We start from the raw sequence: 8,642 nt of genomic DNA, 5'->3' as shown, positions 1-8,642 counted from the left end.
TGTACCCAGCAAGACTTACATTAGAACTAACTACATATGCATCATTATCAACAAAGGGGATGGTGGAGTTTAACTGCAGCAAGCCAGCTTTGACTCGGTGGCTATCCTGAACTACGACTGCAAGTAACTCTTTTGAGGTGGCGCACACGAGTCCACATATTCACCATATCAATACACCACTATGGATCTGCTCCCGTCTCCCTACGAGAACGCCATCCATAGCACTCACGCTTATCTTGCGTATTTTAGAGTATCCACTTTCACTTGTCTATGAACTATGCAAGTGGTCCAAGTTTCCATATCCGAGGAATCCGGCTATTCGAATAGATAAGGATAACCCTGCAGGGGTGTACTTCTTCACACACGCTCCCGCCACTTATCGCCCTGTACACGTCATGTACCTCGGCAACCTTCAAGCGGAAGCCGGGCGAGGGAGTCGGCCACGACCTGACTAACCGAACAAGTCTCTAGTACAGGTTTATCGCCTATTCGGGTTCCATCCGCAAGGAGATCCGGCCGGGGTGTCGCTCACGGCCCCAAACGATGTGAGAAGGGTTCCCAAGTCCACCATCCGGGTGCCACTTGGTACACCAGGCCACTGTGCCTAGTCTGTCCCAAGCCCACCTGTACCGGGTGCCACTTGGTAGACTACTAACACTACCTACAAACACCAGAAACTAGTTGCAACTCCTGGACAGAGATCAAGTTGATTAATAAGTCGAGAGGGCTTGGAGCGCCCAGAGCCCAATGTGTGGTAGTAACTGGTCATGGATCACAAAAACAGAACTTAGTTCCTGAGGTCGGCTGCAATGAGACAACCCACCATGTACTCCTACATGGCCTCTCACCGCTACCTTTACCAAATCGTGTTCACACACTTAGTTCACACACAGTAGGACATGTTCACACACCTCTGATTCATCCCCGATGAATCAGACCTGACTCAACTCTAAGCAGTAGCAGGCATGACAAACAAACATGAATGAGTAGGCACAACAGGGCTCAAACAACTCCTACTCATGCTAGTGGGTTTCATCTATTTACTGTGGAATGACAGGTCATGCAAAGGATAAAGGGGTTCAGCTACCGCAGCAAGTAACAGATGAATCGTTGTTGTCCTAATGCAGTAAAAGAGAGCAGGAGCGAGAGAGTGGGCTTGTATCGGAATGAACAAGGGGGTTTTGCTTGCCTGGCACTTCTGAAGATAATATAACTCTTCATCGGTGTCATCGATCACATCGTTGGTATCACGTCTATCCAGAGGGGGCAATCACCGGCAAACAAGGAAGAACACAATCAATGCAATGCGACAATATGATGCATGAAGGTGACATGGCAATACGATGTGATTTGTGCTGATGCAACTAAACCAGATTAAATGAAGTTGGTTTGAATCCAAAACTCAAATTCAAACTCCACATATGGTTACTTAAATGCCATTTAATTGAATTGTCCTAAACAGTAGCTATAAGTTGTTCTAACATGCATGAAAATAGTACAGATGGATAGATTGGATTTTTCTGATCATTTTTCATATATAATTTATTTCATTTGGAGTTACGGTTGAATTTCTATGAATTTTAGAAGTTTATACAATTTTCTGGAATTTTCTGAATAAAAATAAATCCAGAAAACATTACTGCGTCATCCTGACATCATAATGACGTCAGCAGGTCAACTGCGGCGGTCCAGGTCAAACCCTGACTGGTGTGGCCCACCTGTCATTGACTCAGCACTAACCAGGGTTTAGTTAACCCTTAACTAAAGTAATTAGAAGGGCTGGGGCCCACAGTCAGTGACTTAGTGGGTTAGCTAAAAGTTAATTAGCACTAAGCTAAATTAGCAGGGCTCTGGTCCCACCTGTCATTGACCCAGGGGAGGTCAAACCCCTGGTCAAACGAGTCTATCCCGCCGGCGTTGAGTCGCCGGCGAGGCCGAGGCGGCGGAGGCCTTCGGGTTTCTTGCTCCGGCGACCAAACGGACGGAGGAGGGGCTCTACGGATAGCTGGAAGAGCGCCGCGTCTTCCTGTGTGAGCGGAAGAGGCTGAGACGGCCCGAGATCGTCGGAACGGAGCTCGCAGCGGTGGCCGGAGTTCGGGTGTGGACAGGGTCGATGCTACGGGGCACTAGGGAATAAACTGGCAGGTGCTACGTGCTCCTGGGGGTTCGCCGAGCACGGTGACGCGCTTAGGTGCGGGCTGCGGTGGCCCTGGCCACGGCGGCAAGGAACCACGGCGGCGGTGAGCTCTCCGCTCCGGTGGATATTGGCGTTAGCGGGAGAAAAAGTGCCAGGGGAGGGAGGGGATCGACGCAGCAGCTCACAGCGGATCGAACGAAGGGGTTGGTGAGCTCGGGGGCGTCCTTGTTGCTGCGAATCGAGCAGCGGCAATCTCCGGCCATGGCGATGAAGACGATGGTGATGGCGGCGTTGCAGCGCGTCCGTGGCGTCGTGGCTTGTCGAGGAGGTCGGGGACGTCGAGACGGAGCTCGCAGGCACAGCGAGGGGTCGAGGGGGAGGCGGTGGCCGCGGCGTTACGGTGGCGCGGCTGTGGCTGCGCTCGGGCTCGAGAGGGAGAGGGAGCAGAAGAGGGGGAAGAGTTCGGGAGAGAGTGAGAGAGCGGTCGGGGCTGCGTGGCGTCGTCCGGGGCATTCTAGGGCGACGAGGAGGTAGCCAGGCAGGCAGGGAGGAGCTGGCGCGGCTCGCCGGGCACGCAGCTGCTTCGGGGCGAGGGGAGGAAGACAACGGAGGGGCTGCAGTGGTGGGATGGGCCGGCCAGCTGCAGTGCTGGGCCGGTTGGGCTACCAGGTGAGCGCCAGGTAAGATGCTCTGTTTTATTTTTCTGTTTGTTTTATATTTTTTTTAAATTTGTTTTGCCACTGTTTTGAATTTAAGATAATTCAAACAATGCCAAAAACTCCTCTGAATATTTTTGTTTTGCTAGATGGACTTTTCCAAAAGCTCATAAAATATTTCAGGGGTATTTGAAATTATATTCTAATTATATGAATATAATTCAAATTCAAATAGCTAATGATTTAAATTCAAAGTCCCAAAATAAATCCTTTTAAAATGTTCATTATTTTTGGTTTGGATCAAAAACCCTTGCCAAAAATATTAAACATCTAAGAAGAGCATTTTGGAACAATGAATGAGATTTTAGGGTTTTTGCCCTTCTTTTATTTAGGGTTTTGAGGCTTCCAAATTTCCTCAGTTCAAGTTTCAAAATTTAAACATGATGCAAACACCAGGCAGCACCAGAAGCTAGGGATGTGACAACTCGCCCCCACTAAACAAGAATCTCGACCCGAGATTCAAGTGTAGGGTAAGATGAAGGGGAAACGCAAACTAGTATAATCTTCACGATCCAGGGTGCACTTCATAAAAGCGTTGATTCGATCACCATCTTGTCTTGAAGTCTTGCTCTGAGAAATCCTGCCAACATGACATGGAGAGAAGAAGGAGACTCTAGAAGGGTCGATCTTCTCGAAGATCGAACAACTCAGGATTAACTCACGGAATGAGACATAGCAACCTCCCTTGAGCTGAGAGACGAAGTACACATCTAGAGGGATGGAGTGAAACGGATGATGAAGGTTTACTAGGTAGGCAACAATTCCACACCTAAGAGGGTGGTGAACGGTTGTCAACGTAGCGAGGAGTTAAGTTTACATGACACCATAATGATGCACCTTAGGGAAGGTGACTCGAAGATATATCCCCTTAAGTGGCAAAAAGAATTACCTTTGATTCAAAGATCATTTAAACTCTTCATACCAGCCTAATGCAAATCACAGCAATCGATTGGCGGGGGTCGGTAGAATGGCATACTCGGACTTGGATGATGTGGATTACCTTGTTGAAGACAACGTAATGGATGAATTTGCTTACCACCGGAAATGGAAGAGACCCATGGTAGAATGGCACATTGGCGGTGCAAGCTGGGAACAAAATGCAAATGCTGGGAATGATTCTGGTAACTAGGGAAGAACCCAACAATAGAGAGTGAGTTCACTGTTTGAAAAGGTCATAGCATTGCCGAGGAAACTAAGAGGAATCCCAGTTAGTGTCGATGATAACACGTAGCGCTTGTGCGTGCTCTCAAGAACTTGAGCATTTCCACAATCATCAAGGTTTTATCAACATCCGTGTCAAGGGTGCTGACAACACAACATACTACCGTGATGGCTAATGATGGATGATGCAGATGCAAAGGAAGATAACACCTTCTCAGATTTCACCTTAGCGAGGCCAAGGAAACAAAATCTGGATGATCGACCGAGAGACATTTAGCACTCCGCTTCTAATGTTCTCCTTGATGTGCTAGTGTAACCCATTCATAGAAATGGTCTGGTATCTAGAACATCAAGTAAAGGTTGGACTTCGGAAACACAAAAATCATAAGGCAAAACTAGGGAGGTAAATCCTACGAAACCCTTATGGGGAGGTGGCCAACTTCTTCAATCAAGATACTACAATAATAGGTCTTTCGGCTGGGTGGTGCTGGCCACGACATCCACTTTACCAGTTATCGAGGAACCAATATTATAGTTCTTGGGGAAATGTTCCAACCATCATATCTGCCTGAGATTCAGATCTGGTTGGTGTCAGGATATTCCAGACTCATCGAGTCTAGGAAGAAAACGAAAGTTTGCAACACACATCGACGAGATGACGATGCGAGATTCTCGGAAAATGAACTACGATAGCAAGCTCCAAAGCATGAGCTGGTTCTGCTACGCACGTGTGAACACGCTGTTCCAGGCAAACAAGATCACATGGTAGTCTTACAATAAAACACTACCGAGTTCGGGTAGGGAACCATCATTGAGGATATCGAAGTTCTTTCATAAGTCCGGATTAGCTCTTATGAAGGAACTCCTTCTCCTTGAACAAATCAATTAGTGGCTTGGGGTGCTTCGGAATACATATGGAGTGGAGGTAATTAATCTACCAAACCATAGTATACTTTGCACATGCATGACTGACTTGGGACGATTCCAGAGGAAACAAAACAAACCTTTCTCAAACCCACGGCGGCAACTTACATCAAATGCACGTGAATCAAAGGAAGTCACTTCTTCCATCGAAACATATGCTTCATGCACGGAACATGAAGATAATGCTTATAGAAGTTTCCAATAATAGCTTAATGTTCAGCAAAATCATGGAGGAGATAAGGATGTTGTCAATGGGCTCAACAACAACTCATCGGAATTTCCATATCACTGGACTTCCGCCATCATGTGAACACGGTGATAGTATTGGTCAGACCAAAAAAATATAATGGTGTATGCTCGAGGAAAAACCACGAGTAAGACAACATTACGAATATCGTTGGTTCTGATTTGATTTGACGATAGCCCATACTCAATCAAAGGTTTGGGTAAGATAATAGATCCAACAATTGTTCACAAGGACCAATTGATGAAGATATCATGTTTCTTCAACACACACACACACACACACACAAAAAGATATCCCTTAACATGAACTAAGTCGGACAAGCTTTTATCTTCCAACTCTCCAAGTTGTTGTTTAGCTTATCCAACTAGCTCAGGGTATCCAACACGGATTCTTGGAGAAGGGGTGGTTTACAGGAATAAACCAACTTGATCACGAACTCAGAATAGCGGTCAGGTGACAACCTGGTAATACTTCCGAGAAGATATACGGAAAATCGCGAACCACCGATATGTTACTAAGCTCGAGAACAATCTTGCCTTTCAGGGCAAGATGATATGATCAAATGAGCGAGGACTTGACAAAATCCTAGCTCATCAATCAAAGAGTGCACCAGGAAATAAGGACTAGGTAGCACAATCTATCTTAGAATGGTGATTCAATAACCAACATGCTAAGAATGAGAACATTGTCCATTTACTACCAAGCAACTAGTTGCTAGGGGTACTGATTTCACACATCATAGTTCACCCGTCGGCATTCCGGTTGCAACAACACGGTAGCCGAGAAATGAATAATGATGGCAAGAAGTATCACTGCAACAAGAATTCATAAGAGGGTGTGCAATTCTCACGATACTCTTGTGATGAAAGAGGGTGATACTCCGAGGTGGAACAGAACAAAAGTTGGATTGGCATTTTGGTCTGCGGAGTATGACTACTTTGACCCAATCCTAGATATGGATGAGGTACTGGAGTTCATTTCTCCTAGTCATTCTGGGATAGAATGGCTTGACGGACCACAAGAGTAATAGGCATCGATGAACGAATGCACGCATACTCTTGACTATCAATTGATAGACGAGGGTCGGAAGACAATAAAGAGGGACAACTCAAAGGAACATATGATTTTCTGAGTTGTGGATGCATGGACTAGCATGTCGAACGAATTCAACATATTTCTTCCAGATAACCCATGCAGAAAGGTAGAACTGGCAGAGTCACAATATATAATGGAGAACTCATCAAGAGCACTCTGGTTGTGATCGTTCAGTTCAACGAGGAACTTCTGCCATAAGTAGTTCATGGTATTTGGAAGAAGAAGATACCAGGGACTTCAAGGACTATCGCAAAGGTTGCTAATAACCTAAAGGAACGAGCAGAAACTATCAACATGAAGCAAGTAGGGTGAATCTTGGTTCGAAAACCCAAGGAGTAGAATACCTACTACTAGTGGCATCGCGGGATGCTTTCGAGAATAAAGGCCAGAATCATCACACTGGGAACACAAAATATGGCTAGACTACTAGATGATCCCCTGAGACACCTAGGGTCATAATAATAACTCCAACATAAATGTCGAGGCAATAGAGTACCTCAACTCACCGTCTAGTGTGGTTAATCTGGCCATAAATGGCATCGGGAACGGAAAGAAAGGATTTGCAAATGCATCAGACTATTTAGAAACTTGGGATGACTCGGACAACGTAACGGCTGTAAATGCTCAGAAAAGACTTGAGACATTCACAAAAATGGTGGCATAACCACCCGGAAGCACAATATCAAGGTTTGGAGATCTACAGTTAACATACAGAAGTAGTAGGAACTGGACTGAGGCTTAAGTCCAACAGTTCTATAGGTCTACGGATTAGTAACACGTGATCCTGATAGAAAGAAGAGAAAGCCTAGTTCCTTAGCCCCGTAGGAAGATAAGATGACTCAGATCAAAAGGGCATGAGGTATAAGGAGTAAAAAGAGCCTTACGTTCCATCCCACAATCAATTCCCTTATATAACTAAAGAATTTCTAGACTCAACTTCGACTAGTTTGGCTTGGTAATCCTACAGGCAGTCAAGCTCTGATACCAAAGCTGTCAGGACCCCGACTCAATGCCACATTGATCTAGCATGTAACACCTCATATCACTTTGCGGCCTCACGCACGGTATTCCCACGGGTGTCGCCTTACCTTTGCCCGGGACCGTTTGCGCCTTTTGGCACACGTATATGACAGTGTCGCTAGCATCCATATGATAAGGAGCCCGGGCTGACATGGCTAGTCGTAAACCCAAAGTGGCACAGACTTACAGGGACAGGCATCCATGACCCAGCATCGAACGTGTCGGTCATCAGCGAGTGAATCCAGGCTGTAGCACTGGGCTAGCAGGACTCCGGTGAACCGGGCTGTAGCGGGCTAACAGGACTCCGGTATTCATCGCGTGACATTTCCCCGAAGGGACAGACACAGGAACGAAGAAGGACACATGTCGGCCAGCCTAAGTGTTCCGGAGCAGTAGCAAGCTACCATGGCTCGGTGGAAACACTAGGAGACATTTCCCGGTAAGAGAGGCTACTAAGGATAAACAACTAGATAGTCAGATCCCACACATACCAAGCATTTCAATAACATACACACAATATGCTCGATATGTGCAAATACAACATGGCATCACAACATGACTCTACGACTCAAGTATTTATTCAATAGGCTCCGAGGAGCGAGATATTACAAACATAGGTCTCATGACCCAACATTCAGAGCATACAAGTCAAAGCACAAGCGGAAGCTATCATGTCTGGGTACAGACATCTATAAATGAAAAAGGCTGAAAAGCCTGACTATCTACCAGATCCTGCCGAGGGCACAAGATCGTAGCTGAGGTAACAAGCTAAACGTCGAAGCCCACGTGGAACTACTAGTGAGACTGAAGTCTCTCTGCAAAAACATAAAATAGGCAAACGTGAGTACAAATGTACCCAGCAAGACTTACATCAGAACTAACTACATATGCATCATTATGAACAAAGGGGATGGTGGAGTTTAACTGCAGCAAGCCAGCTTTGACTCGGTGGCTATCCTGAACTACGATTGCAAGTAACTCTTTTGAGGTGGCGCACACGAGTCCACATATTCACCATATCAATACACCACTATGGATCTGCTCCCGTCTCCCTACGAGAACGCCATCCATAGCACTCACGCTTATCTTGCATATTTTAGAGTATCCACTTTCACTTGTCTATGAACTATGCAAGGGGTCCAAGTTTCTATATCCGAGGAATCCGGCTATTCGAATAGATAAGGATAACCCTGCAGGGGTGTACTTCTTCACACACGCTCCCGCCACTTATCGCCCTGTACACGTCATGTACCTCGGCAACCTTCAAGCGGAAGCCGGGCGAGGGAGTCGGCCACGACCTGACTAACCGAACAAGTCTCTAGTCCAGGTTTATCGCCTATTC

Source organism: Triticum dicoccoides, chromosome 5A (assembly GCF_002162155.2).
Source record: "Triticum dicoccoides isolate Atlit2015 ecotype Zavitan chromosome 5A, WEW_v2.0, whole genome shotgun sequence".
Taxonomy (NCBI): Eukaryota; Viridiplantae; Streptophyta; class Magnoliopsida; order Poales; family Poaceae; genus Triticum; species Triticum dicoccoides.
The sequence above is the reverse complement of the archived record's forward strand: the minus strand, read 5'-3'. Positions refer to the sequence as shown.